Source organism: Hypanus sabinus, unplaced genomic scaffold, assembly GCF_030144855.1.
Source record: "Hypanus sabinus isolate sHypSab1 unplaced genomic scaffold, sHypSab1.hap1 scaffold_1287, whole genome shotgun sequence".
NCBI lineage: Eukaryota > Metazoa > Chordata > Chondrichthyes > Myliobatiformes > Dasyatidae > Hypanus > Hypanus sabinus.
The window spans coordinates 20,912-35,000 of record NW_026779353.1 but is presented as its reverse complement, the minus strand read 5'-3'; positions in this window follow the sequence as shown (position 1 = coordinate 35,000).

Here is a 14,089-nt window from a genome sequence, read left to right as displayed (position 1 = left end):
GTCTCCTACAGAACTGCCATCGCGGGATGTTTCATTTTTTCACATTGAATCAGTCTGCCCATCCTCCTCTGGTCTCTCTCATTATCGAGGGATTGTCTCCTACAGAACTGCCATCGCGGGATGTTTCATTTTTTCACATTGAATCAGTCTGCCCATCCTCCTCTGGTCTCTCCCATTATCGAGGCATTGTCTCCTACAGAACTGCCATCGCGGGATGTTTCATTTTTTCACATTGAATCAGTCTCCCCATCCTCCTCTGGTCTCTCTCATTATCGAGACATTGTCTCCTACAGAACTGCCATCGCTGGATGTTTCATTTTTTCACATTGAATCAGCCTGCCCATCCTGCTCTGGCCTCTCTCATTATCGATGCATTGTCTCCTAGAGAACTGCCATCGCTGAATGATTCATTTTTTCACATTGAATCAGTCTGCCCATCCTCCTCTGGCCTCTCTCATTATCGAGGCATTGTCTCCTACAGAACTGCCATCGCTGGATGTTTCATTTTTTCACATTGAATCAGTCTGCCCATCCTCCTCTGGTCTCTCTCATTATCGAGGCATTGTCTCCTACAGAACTGCCATCGCTGGATGTTTCATTTTTTCACATTGAATCAGTCTGCACATCCTCTTCTGGTCTCACTCATTACAGAGACATTGTCTCCGACAGAACTGCCATCGCTGAATGATTCATTTTTTCACATTGAATCAGTCTGCCCATCCTCCCCTGGCCCCTCTCATTATCGAGGCATTGTCTCCTACAGAACTGCCATCGCGGGATGTTTCATTTTTTCACATTGAATCAGTCTGCCCATCCTCCTCTGGTCTCTCCCATTATCGAGGCATTGTCTCCGACAGAACTGCCATCGCTGGATGTTTCATTTTTTCACATTGAATCAGCCTGCCCATCCTCCTCTGGTCTCTCTCATTATCGAGGCATTGTCTCCGACAGAACTGCCATCGCTGGATGTTTCATTTTTTCACATTGAATCAGTCTGCCCATCCTCCCCTGGCCCCTCTCACTATCGAGGCATTGTCTCCTACAGAACTGCCATCGCGGGATGTTTCATTTTTTCACATTGAATCAGTCTGCCCATCCTCCTCTGGTCTCTCCCATTATCGAGGCATTGTCTCCGACAGAACTGCCATCGCTGGATGTTTCATTTTTTCACATTGAATCAGTCTGCCCATCCTCCTCTGGCCCCTCTCATTATCGAGGCATTGTCTCCGACAGAACTGCCATCGCGGGATGTTTCATTTTTTCACATTGAATCAGCCTGCCCATCCTCCTCTGGGCTCTCTCATTATCGAGGCATTGTCTCCTACAGAACTGCCATCGCTGGATGTTTCATTTTTTCACATTGAATCAGTCTGCCCATCCTCCTCTGGTCTCTCTCATTGTCGAGTCGTTGTCTCCGACAGAACTGCCATCGCTGGATGTTTCATTTTTTCACATTGAATCAGTCTGCCCATCCTCCTCTGGCCTATCTCATTATCGAGGTATTGTCTCCTACAGAACTGCCATCGCTGGATGATTCATTTTTTTCACATTGAATCAGTCTGCCGATCCTCCTCTGGCCCCTCTCATTATCGATGCATTGTCTCCTACAGAACTGCCATCGCTGGATGTTTCATTTTTTCACATTGAATCAGCCTGCCCATCCTCCTCTGGTCTCTCTCATTATCGAGGCATTGTCTCCTACAGAACTGCCATCGCTGGATGTTTCATTTTTTCACATTGAATCAGTCTGCCCATCCTCCTCTGGCCTATCTCATTATCGAGGTATTGTCTCCTACAGAACTGCCATCGCTGGATGATTCATTTTTTCACATTGAATCAGTCTGCCGATCCTCCTCTGGCCCCTCTCATTATCGATGCATTGTCTCCTACAGAACTGCCATCGCTGGATGTTTCATTTTTTCACATTGAATCAGCCTGCCCATCCTCCTCTGGTTTCTCTCATTATCGAGGCATTGTCTCCTACAGAACTGCCATCGCTGGATGTTTCATTTTTTCACATTGAATCAGTCTGCCCATCCTCCTCTGGTCTCTCCCATTAAAGAGGCATTGTCTCCTACAGAACTGCCATCGCTGGATGTTTCATTTTTTCACATTGAATCAGTCTGCCCATCCTCCTCTGGTCTTTCTCATTGTCGAGTCATTGTCTCCGACAGAACTGCCATCGCTGGATGTTTCATTTTTTCACATTGAATCAGTCTGCCCATCCTCCTCTGGTCTCTCTCACTATCGAGGCATTGTCCCCTACAGAACCGCCATCGCTGAATGTTTCATTTTTTTCACATTGAATCAGTCTGCCCATCCTCCTCTGGCCTCTCTCACTATCGAGGCATTGTCTCCGACAGAACTGCCATCGCTGGGTGTTTCATTTTTTCACATTGAATCAGCCTGCACATCCTCCTCTGGTCTCTCCCATTATCGAGGCATTGTCTCCAACAGAACTGCCATCGCTGGATGTTTCATTTTTTCGCTCCATTCTCTTTAAACTGAGACTGCTATGTGTGAAAATCTCTGCAGTTCAGCAGTTTCAGACTTCACGGTCTGACATCAGCAATCATTCCATGCTTAATGCAACTGAGATCACATTTGTTCCCAGTTCTGCGTCTGATCTGAACAATATTTGACCCTCTTGACCATGTCTTCATTCCTTTATTAAACTAACAGAGCTGCTGCCACCCGATTGGCCGATTTGCATTCACCTGGTTTACAATCACCACGCAATTTCAGTTTTACCATTGCTTTATTGAAGGAAAGTTCTGGACTTTGCCGAGGAGCATTAAATTGGAGCTGTGCAAATTACGAAATTAGACAGGAATTAGGGATAGTTAATAGGAAACTGCTGTTTTGATTTCTGCCAAGTCCAAATGACTATTTAATTTAAAGACTAACAGCTCGGAGTACTGGGCAGGTACTTTCCAGGAAGAAGAAAGGACAAGGATGGCAAGGTCGGGGAACCTTGGATGTCGAGAGAGATGTCAAATTTAGCCAAATGCGAAGCTTAGTAATCTCGAATGAAACAGTGCCCTTAATTATAAAGGGCTCAAGGAAGATTTAGGAAAGCCTTGAAAATTCCTCGGAAAATAGGATTACAGAGAATCTCAGGTAATTCTATCTACACATCTGCAATGAGGAGATTTCATTGCCTTTATCTAAACAGGGATGTCCTGACACTGTATAGGGTTCAGAGGAAGTTCACAATAATGATTACTGGATTGAACGACTTGTTTGATGGATCAGAGCCTGCACTCACTTTAATTCAGAAGATTGGTCTTGACAGATTAGACGTGTGTGGTGAGTTTCCTTTGGTGGGTCTGGGCCTGCACTCACTGTCATTCAGAAGATTGGTCTTGACAGATTAGACGTGTGTGGTGAGTTTCCTTTGGTGGGTCTGGGCCTGCACTCACTGTCATTCAGAAGATTGGTCTTGACAGTTTACACGTGTGTGGTGAGTTTCCTTTGATCGGTCTGGGCCTGCACTCACTGTCATTCAGAAGATTGGTCTTGACAGATTAGACGTGTGTGATGAGTTTCCTTTGGTCGATCTGAGCACACGATGAGAATTAATAAGCTTTCCTTTAAAACTGAGATGAAAGATTATTTTATTTCCCGGCCAAGGCTTGGTTGATGAGTTCAATTTGATGCCGCATGTGGGTGGGGGCTATTATTGGGTATATTCATTGCCGAGTTTGATATATTCTTGATTGATAACTAGCTTTGCTGTTACAGGAGAAAGGCAGAAAGAAATGGATCATTGCGGGGTGGGGGAGGAGGGTAATCTTCAACCTTGATGAATGGTGGTGCAGACAAGATGGAGCGAATGGACTAATTCTGCTCCTGTATCTTATGTCTTACAATGACTGAATTATGACTCCTTCTTACCCACATCAGGTTTTCTGATGTGTGAGGGACAATTACAGATTTGTTCACTGAGATTGTGATATTTGTATTCAACATTTAAATTTCTGTGAGTTGATGTCTTTAGGAACATTGAACAGAAACGTTTTGTTTTACTTTATATTGTTAACGTATTTCGTTATCTTTCATGTTCAAGTTAGACCTGCAGTGAGACATTTATTGGAAGAAAAGCACACAACTGGAAGCAGAGCGCGACTGAAGACGAGGGAACAACAACAAGTGAACCAGCCCGAGGACTGAGAGCACCGACTGGAGAGAACCCATCTGACTCGGAGATTCCGGTGATTCAGTCAGGAGACAGTTTGGTGAGTCTCATTTACTCAAACTCTGGTCCTTTAGACATTATATATCTTCACAAAAGAAGGTAGGAAATATTTGGAGCGAAAGTGAATGTGCCCAGAGTACCAGTTAAGCCTTTGTCAGACCCAGTCGCAATCACTCCAGGACTGGTAATTTGCTTTCAGCAGCTCAGCTCTTCAAAGCCGCTCTCGTATCTCTCATGGTCTCGTATCTTCTGAAATAACTTTTGGTCTGATCTTCGTGATGTAGTGATAGCAGAAATGTGGAATGACAATGAACTGCAGTAACAGGTCATTGAATTATCTTTCTGCAATGGTGTACTTACCCTCGAGTATATTGTCGTGCAGCCCGTTGCGGAGAACAAACCCCTTTGAAGCATTTGTCGCAACAATTCATTTCCTTCAGTCCTAGAATGACGTCCATTGGGAGCATAAATAAGGAGGAATTTAATTAACCAGAGTGGTGAATGTGGACAATTCGTTGCCGCAGGTGGCTGTGAAGATCAAGTATTTGGGTGTATTTAAAGAAGAGGTTGATAGATTCTCTATTAGTCAAGACATGAAGGGATACTGACTTTTTCGAGGGAAGCGGCGCTATCGTGGGGAGCGGCCATGTCGAGGGAAGTGGCCCTGTCGAGGGGTGACCCCGCCGAGGGAAGCGGCCCTCGCGAGGGAAGTGGCCTTGTCGGGTGAAGTGGCCTTGTTGAGTGAAGTGGCTCTGTCGAGTGAAGTGGCTCTGTCGAGGGAAGCGGCCCTGTCGAGGGAAACGGCCTTGTCGAGGGGAGCGGCTCTGTCGAGGGAAGTGGCCCTGTCGAGGGAAGTGGCCTTGTCGAGGGGAGTGGCCCTGTCGAGGGAACTGGCCTTGTCGAGGGAAGTGACCCTGTCGAGGGAAGTGGCCCTGTCGAGGGAAGCGACCCTGTCGAGGGAAATGACCCTGTCGAGGGAAGCGGCCCTGTCGAGGTAAGTGGCCCTGTCGAGGAGAGTGGCCTTGTCGAGGGAAGCGACCCTGTCGAGGGAAATGGCCTTGTCGAGGGAAATGGCCCTGTCGAGGGAAGCGACCCTGTCGAGGGAAATGGCCCTGTCGAGGGAAATGGCCCTGTCGAGGGAAGCGACCCTGTCGAGGGAAATGGCCTTGTCGAGGGAAATGGCCCTGTCGTGGGAAGCGGCCCTATCGAGGGAAGTGTCCCTGTCGAGGTGAGCTACCCTGTCGACGGAAGCGGCCCTGTAGAGGGGAGCGGCCTTGTCGAGGGAAGTGGCCTTGTCGAGGGAAGTGACCCTGTCGAGGGAAGTGGCCCTGTAGAGGGGAACTGGCCCTGTCGAGGGAAGCGGCCCTGTCGAGGGGTGCGGCCCTGTCGAGGGAAGTGGCCCTGTCGAGGGAAGTGGCCCTGTCGAGGGAAGCGGCCCTGTCGAGGGGTGCGGCCCTGTCGAGGGAAGTGGCCCTGTCGAGGGAAATGGCCCTGTCGAGGGAAGTGGCCCTGTCAAGGGAAATGGCCCTGTCGAGTGAAGCGACCCTGTCGAGGGAAATGGCCCTGTCGAGGGAAATGGCCTTGTCGAGGAAAGCGGCCCGATCGAGGGAAGTGGCCCTGTCGAGGGGAGCGGCTGAATCGAGGGGAGCGGCCCTATCGAGGGAAGTGCGAGTCTTTGGCTCGAGAGTCCTCGGCGAGGAGGCTGAGGGAGGAGACTACACCTCAGTTGGAGAGGGTAAGAGGCGGTGAAGAGATGACAGGTAAACTAATTCAATGTGATTGTTGCCTGATGTGGGAGGTCAGGGACAATGATGGTGCAACCGGCTGCTACAACTGTGTGTGTCCAGGTTCGGCTCCTGAAGGGCTCTGGAGAGGCAATTGGATAACCTCAGGATCATCCGGGTAAACGCGAGTTTGCTGGACAGGACCTCCAGTGAGATTGTTACATCGAAGATACCGGAGGAGAGAAGTGGGGCGACGATGAGAAAGGGATGGATGCTTGAAGTACTGGAGACCCCGGGGGATGTGTCTCTTGAAAGCAGGTTCAGCCTCTTGGAAGCTGTCGGGACAGAAGGTACTGCCATTCCGAGAGGCTGACAGGTCTGCGAGTCGAAAATTGGCATTGAGCAAAGCAGATGAAACAAACGACAAGCAGAGGCGTGGTTGTCGGGTACTCCATAGTGAGAGGTACAGAAAGGGGTTTCTGCTGCAACAGGCAGGATTGAAGGATGGTATGTTGCCTCCCTGGAGCCAGGATCCAGGACGTCACGGACCGATTGCAGGGAATCCTCCAGGGTGAACGTGAACAGACGGATGTGGTAGTGCATATCGGCACAAATGACATCGGGAAGAAGAGGAAGAAATTCAGCAGCGTGACTTTAGAGAACTCGGAAGAAGGCTGAAAAGCAGGACCTCCAGGGTGGTTATCTCCGGTTTGTTTCCAGTTCCTCTTGCTGCTGAGGGCAGGAACGGGGAGATATGGGATCTGAATGTGTGGCTGAGAGCTGCTGCGGCAAGCAGGGTTTTAGATTCTTAGACCACTGGGATCTGTTTTGGGGTAATGATGAATTGTAGAACAGGGACGGGTTGCACTTTAACGGGCTGGGGACCAGCATTTTCGCAGGCAGGCTTGCCACTGCTACACGGTTGTGTTTGAACTAATAAATGGGGGGCGTGGAGGAGACGAACTGGAAATATAAGGATGGAGTCAAAGGGAAAGACAGAATAAAAAAAGTTAAAAAAGACAACAGATTTAAAGCTCAAGAAGGGATCGTATGAGGAAAGCTCAGTATGGCCAAGTGCAATAGGGACTGATGTGAGAAGCGAGGGGGGTAATGGATTGAAAGTATTATATATGAATGCAAGAAGTATAAGAAATAAAGTGGATGAGCTTGAAGCTCAGTTGGAAGTTGGTAAGTATGATGTTGTAGAAATAACAGACATAGCTGCAAAATGACCAGCGCTGGGAAATCAATATTCTAGATTGTATGTCCTATCGAAAGGGCAGACAGGTGGGTAGAGGGGGTGGGGTGGCTTTGCTGGTGAGGAATGAAATTCAGTCCCTTGCGAGGGGTGACATAGAATCAAGAGATGTAGCGTCAGTATGGATAGAACTGAGGAATTGTAAGGACAAAAAGACTCTAAAGGGAGTTATCAAAAGGTCCCGAAGTAGAAACCTACAGAGTGCAAGTTGAATCAAGAGTTAAAATTAGCATGTTGCAATGGTAATACTACGGTTGTAATGGGGGATTTCAATATGCAGTTATACTGGAAAAATCACGTTGGTACTGGACCCCAAGAAAGGGAGTGCCTCCGAGACGGATTCTTAGAGCAGCTTGTACTGCAGCCTACCAGGGAGAAGGCAATTCTGGGTCTAGTATTGTGTAATGAACTGGATTTGATTAGGGATCTCGAGGTAAAAGAACCATTAGGAGGTAGTGACCATAATATGATAAGTTTTAATCTACAGTTTGAGAGGGAGAACTGAAAATCGGAAGTGTCACTATTAAAATTGAACAAAGGGGATTATGGAACCATAAGTGAGGCGCTAGCCGATGTTAACTGAGAGGATACCCTCGCAGAGATGAAAGTGGAATAACAACGCCAGGTATTTCCGAGAATAATAAAGAAGGTGAAGGATCAGTGCATTCCGAAGAGGAAGAAAGTTTCTAAGGGGAGTAGGGGCGACCGTGGTTGACAAGGGAAGTCAAGGACAGTATAAAAATAAAGGAGAAGAAGTATAACATAGCAAAGATGAGCGGGAAGACTGAGGATTGGGAAACTTTTAAAGAGCAACCGAAGATTACTAAAACGGCAATACGGGGAGAAAATATAAGGTATGAAGGTCAGTTAGCCAAGAATATAAATGGGGATAGTAAAAGCTTCTTTAGGTGTGTGAAGAGGAAAAAAAATATTTAAGAACAAACCTGGGCCCTTCAAGGCAGAAACGGGTGAATGTATTATGGGTAACAAGGAAATGGCAGACGAGTTGAACAGGTGCTTTGGATCTGTCTTCACTAGGGAGGACACAGACAATCTCCCAGATGTAATAGTGGCCAGAGGACCTTGGGTAACGGAGGAAATGATGAAAATTCACATTAGGCTGAAAATGGTGTTGGTAGACTGATGGGATTGAAGGCTGATAAATTTCCAGGGCCTGATGGTCTTCATCCCAGGGTAGTTACGGAGGTGGAACTACAAATCGTGGACGCAACTGGTAATCATTTTCCAATGTTCTATAGATTCAGGATCAGTTCCTGAGGATTGGAGGATAGCTGATATTATCCCACTTTTTAAGAAAGGAGGGAGAGAGAAAACAGGGTATTATAGACCAGTTAGCCTGACATCAGTTGTGGGGAAGATGCTGGAGTCAATTATAAAAGATGAAATAGTTGTACATATTTTTAAGAAGTAACAGGATCGGTCCGAGTGAGCGTGGATTTACCAAGGGGAAATCATGCTTGACATACCTTCTGGAATTGTTTGAGAATGTAACTATGAAAATGGGCAAGAGAGAGCCAATGGATGCAGTGTAGCTGGACTTTCAGAAAGCCTTTGATAAGGTCCAACATAGGAGATTAGTGGGTAAAATTAGAGCACGTGGTATTGGGGGTAGGGTACTGACATAAATAGAAAATTGGTTGGCAGACCGGCAACCAAGAGTGGGATTAACGGGTCCTTTTTAGAATGGCAAACAGTGTTTACTGGGGAACCGAGAGGCTCGGTGCTGGGACCGGCTATTTACAATACACATTAATGACTTAGATGAAGAGATTAAAAGTAACATTAGCAAATTTGCAAATGACACAAAGCTGGGTGGCAGTGTGAAATATGAGGAGGATCTTAGGAGAATGCAGGGTGATTTGGACAGGTTGGGTGAGTGGGCAGATGCATGGCAGATGCAGTTTAATGTGGATAAATGTGAGGTTATCCACTTTGGTGGCAAGAACAAGAAGACAGATAACTGTCTGAGTACTTTCAAGTTAGGAAAAGGGGAAGTACAACGGGATCTAGGTGTCCTTGTTCATCAGTCACTGAAAGTAAACATGCAGGTACAGCAGGCAGTGAAGAAAGCTAATGGCATGTTGGCCTTCTTAACAAAGGGAGCTGAGTATAGGAGTAAAGAGGTCCTTCTGCGGTTGTACAGGGCCCTCGTGAGACCACACCTCGAGTGCTGTGTTCAGCTTTGGTCTCCAAATTTGAGGAAGGGCATTCTTGCTATTGAGGGAGTGCAGCATAGGTTCAATAGGTTGATTCCCGGGGTGGGAGGGACTGCCATATGTTGAAAGATTGCAACGACTGGGTTTGTATACACTGGAATTTAGAAGGACGAGAGGGGATCTGATTGAAGCATATAAGATTATTAAGTGTTTGGACACGCTAGAGGCAAGAAACATGTCATCGATGTTGGGGGAGCCCAGAACCAGAGGCCACAGTTTAAGAATAAGGGGTAGGCCATTTAGAACAGAGTTCAGGGAAAACTTTTTCACCCAGAGAGTTGTGCATCTGTAGAATACTCTGCCTCAGATGGCAGTGGGGGCCAATTCTCTGGATGCTTTCAATAAATAGTTAGGTAGAGTTCTTAAAGATAGCGGAGTCAAGGAATCTGGGGAGAAAGCAGGAACAGGGTAATGATTGTGGCTGATCAGCCATGATCACATTGAATGACAGTGCTGGCTCGGAGGGCCGAACGGCCTACTCCTGCACCTATTGTCTATTGTCCATTGTCTATAAAACTGCTCCCTCTGGCACCGACAAACATTCCACTCTCAAAATCACTGAGATCACATTTCATCTCCATGGTGACGTTTGTTGGAGACAGAACGTACTCTTCACTAAGGAACAGGATAGGGAGAGAACCGCTAATAAATCTGTAGGTTTAGTTAATGATTATCACCAGGAGCTGACTGAATATTAATCAGGCCGTGTTCATTACTAACAGAATCCGTAACACAGCCTCACTTGGACAGAGTGGGAACAGAACCTGGAGCCGCGGAACAAGGTAAGAAGCTCTATATACTGAAATTAAAATCACAAAGGCAGTTAGCCACTTTTATGAACTCTGGAATGAGACTGATAACGTATAGTGTTGATCGATATTAGAACTGTAGGGAATCGCTTCTGACAGAATTCATAATTCCCTTCATCTAGTTGAATGCATCGACTTCCTGTGCATGTCCCGGGGGGAATCGGTTATTGGAATCGCCGCACTTTCAAACCAGCTCCGAATCGTCAGCAAAGGCTCGGGAGGTGCGAGCTTCCCGCATCCCGGATCTGTCCCCGGGCTACAGGTTGCAGAAACAGGAAGCCGATCCGTCCACACTCGGAGCTTTACTGATCCCTGACCGAGGAACTGAGGATTCGTTTTCTTATTCCCTCACTGGCGGTATCTACACTATCTGTACATCCTAGACGGCATTTCAGTTGGTGATCAAAAGTATGGAACCACCCACTTTGGGGATTACAGCCGGGGTGGGGGGTGGTCGTGGGGGGAGGTGGTGTAAGGAGTTGATGTTTCCATTATATAGTCGGTTGGTGAGGCCTGTTGTGGATCACCGCCTGCAGTGTTGTTTCCCTTCTGTCCGATGTGAGTGGGACGGAAGGGTAGGTGGGAAACCAAAAGAAGGTTCAGCAGACAGATATCTGCCCTCGTGAGTTTTTCTATGAGGAATCTGTTGTGATCCTGACTTGTGATGTGACTTAAAACAGGGGAGACCTGCTTGTATGCATTACAGTTTTTTTTTAAAAGAGACAATGTACTTGATTTCATTCGCGGAAATTTGGTAAAATGAGTAGGAACTTCGATGAGACATAAAGTATCCCGCGGAGTTTGACAGGGACGTGGACAAAATAGTTCCTGTTGTGTGAGGATCTGAAACCAGGCACCGCCAGTTGAAGACAGTTGAGATGTTTTCTCTCTCTCGCTGGGTCTAGTGTGTCATGGGAATTTCCGCCCTCAATATTCAGGAGAAGGAGAGTCTTTCAGTTAAGATTGTAATCCTGCAGCGTGGTGGCCCTTGATACACAAATGAGTGAGATGTTACAGGTGAGAGGCAGGATTGATGAGCCGAAATCAGTCAGATCTGCGTTGGTCGCAGTCAATGCGGGATGCCGATGTAATTAAATCTCCCATCAGCAACTTCTGGCTGACAAAAACACATATCATTAGGCACTGTACTGTGCACGTCCCGTACCTAATACTGCGGCCACTGATTGTATGTCCGTAGTTTTCTACATCTGTAGCCCGTCCGTTTCCAAGTTCGACATGTTACACGTCCAATGACGCCTCTCTGCACAATGCATTTGCAGCGTGGTTATTTGAGTTACTGTCGTCTTCCCGGCAGATTGAACCAATCTCCCTTTTCCCATTCGATCTCTTTCATTAACAAGGCGTTTTCCCTCTCAGAACTGCCGCTCACTGTTCTTCTTCCGCGCCATTCTCCGCAAAATCGAGACTGTTGAACGGGACAATCCCAGGAGTTCAGCAGTTCCTGCGAAATTCAAACTGCTCCCTCTGGCACCGACAAATATTCCACTCTCAAAATCACTGAGATCACATTTCATCTCCATGGTGACGTTTGTTTGAGACAGAATGTACCCTGTGCTAAGGAACAGGAGGCGGAGAGACCCGCTGTGGGTTTAATTAATGATTATCACCAGGAGCTGACTGAACATTAACCAGGATGTGTTCATTACTTACAGAACCCGTAACACAGCCTCACTGGGACAGGGTGGTAACAGAACCTGGAGCCGCTGTACACGGTAAGAAGCTATTTTTACTGAAATATAAACATCACAAAGGCAGTCAGACGCTTAAATGAGACTGAGAACGTATTCGCATGTTCAACAATTGAACAGTACCGAATTGCTTTTGAAAGAATTAATAATTCCCTTCTGCTAATTGAATGCATCGACATCCTGTGCATGTCCCGGGGGAAACAGGGGCAGTTGGAGATGTTATCGGAAACGCCGCACTTTCAAACCAGCTCCGAATCATCAGCAAAGGCTCGGGAGGTGCGAGCTTCCCGCATCTCGGAACTGTCCCCGGGCTACAGGTTGCAGAAGCAGGAAGCCGATCCGTCCATACTCGGGGATTTCCTGATCCCTGACCGAGGGAACTGAGGATTCGCTTTGCTTATTCCATTGCAGGCGGGATCGACACTATCTGTCTATCCTTTACGACATTTCTGTAGGTAGCTGCTGGGAGAGGTCGAAATTATGAGAACTACTGACACTGGTTTATAGCGGGGGAGGGAGGCGGATGGTGTAAAGAGTTGATGGTTCCATTATATAGTCGGTTGATGAGACCTGTTGTGGATCACCACCTGCAGTGTTGTTTCCCTTCTGTCAGAAGTGTGTGGGTAGGTGGGAGATTGTACATTTAAACAGAGACCTAACGTAAAGAATTTTGCTTCTCATGTATATGAGGGATGTAAGTAATGAAGTTAATACAATTGGAAATGCATAAACACAGTCTCGAACAAAAATACAATAGAGGGACCGAGATCAGGATGGAAACGATAAAATGAGCACGTTGCTCATGTACGAACACGAGAAAATCTGAAGTTGTTGGCAATCCAGGGCAACACAAGGAAATCTAGGAAAAGATCTAGGAAAAGAAGGTTTAACACAGAGACATCTGCACCTTGTGAGTTGTCCTGTGAGGAAAGGTCTGTGATCTTGGCCTTTTTCAGTGATTGAGGAGAATTCGACATGTCCTAAGTTTACACGGTGGTCTATTTGATTGTATCCGTAGTAGTTTTGTAAAATCAGTGGGATATTTGATGAGAAATAAAGTATCCTGCGGCGTCTTGACAGGGACGTCGACAAAATAGTTCCTCTTCTGGGAGGAACTGAAAACAGTTGAAGATAGTCTCCCCCATTGTCTACTCTCATTCTCTCCCACTTTCTCTACCCCATTCTCTCCCCCATTCTCTCCGCCCTCCGGCTCTCTCCCCCTCTCTCTCCTCCCGTCTCTGGAATTGCCTCCTCAACATTCAGCAGAAGCAGATTGTTACAATTAATTCTGTAATCTCTGCATTGTAAATACCACTGCCAGGTGCATGTCTGTTTCCCTTAAATACATGCGCACAGAAAAAGAGCATCCAAGTCCGTAATGCCACACAGTTTTAAAGACGACATCGAACTGGATAAACATGGACCTCCTCTGTTGACGAGGGACGTATTGAAACACCACAACGTTCCCCACCCGGTAGGTCTCTGTGTGTACTTGGTGCTGAGCTTCTCTTTCTGTTCCAGCGAGTCCGAGTCCCTGAACTTAGTGGGTGCAAACAGAAAGTGAACACACCGTGAGCAAGATTCAGTTGATAACAGACATATAAACCTGGGCTTCACATCATTCAGCATGTAATTCCACACCCTGATCCACAACGCATTAAGTATATAACACAAAAGCTGATTCAAGCGAATGATTCTATTGTGCTGTTCGGTAAGTTCTCAGAATGCACAACATTAGTAGTTGTTGTTCACAGAGAAGATTATCGTAGCATATATGGGAGTTAAATGGACAGTGGGTGGTATTTAGATTGCAAAACCAACCCGAGCAGTAGCGGATTCATGCAGGTGTTGGGGATTATATCGAGGAAACAGCCTGAGGAAGTGGATGAGGCAGGCGCAGTCGATTAATTCAAAAAGCAGCTGGGATGCGTAGATGGAGTGAAAAGGCCAGAAGGGAAATGGGCCCATCACAGGAAATTGTGACCATCTCAGTGGGCACTGTGGTTGGCATTGACTCGTTGGTCAGAACGCTCTGAATTTGGACTCTATTGCTCTGTGAGATTGTCAGTAGATGCGCCAGGTATCAACGGAGAGACATAGACATCGTGTGGAAGGTGTTGTTAATGGGGAATGCTTGGTACCCAAACCAACTGC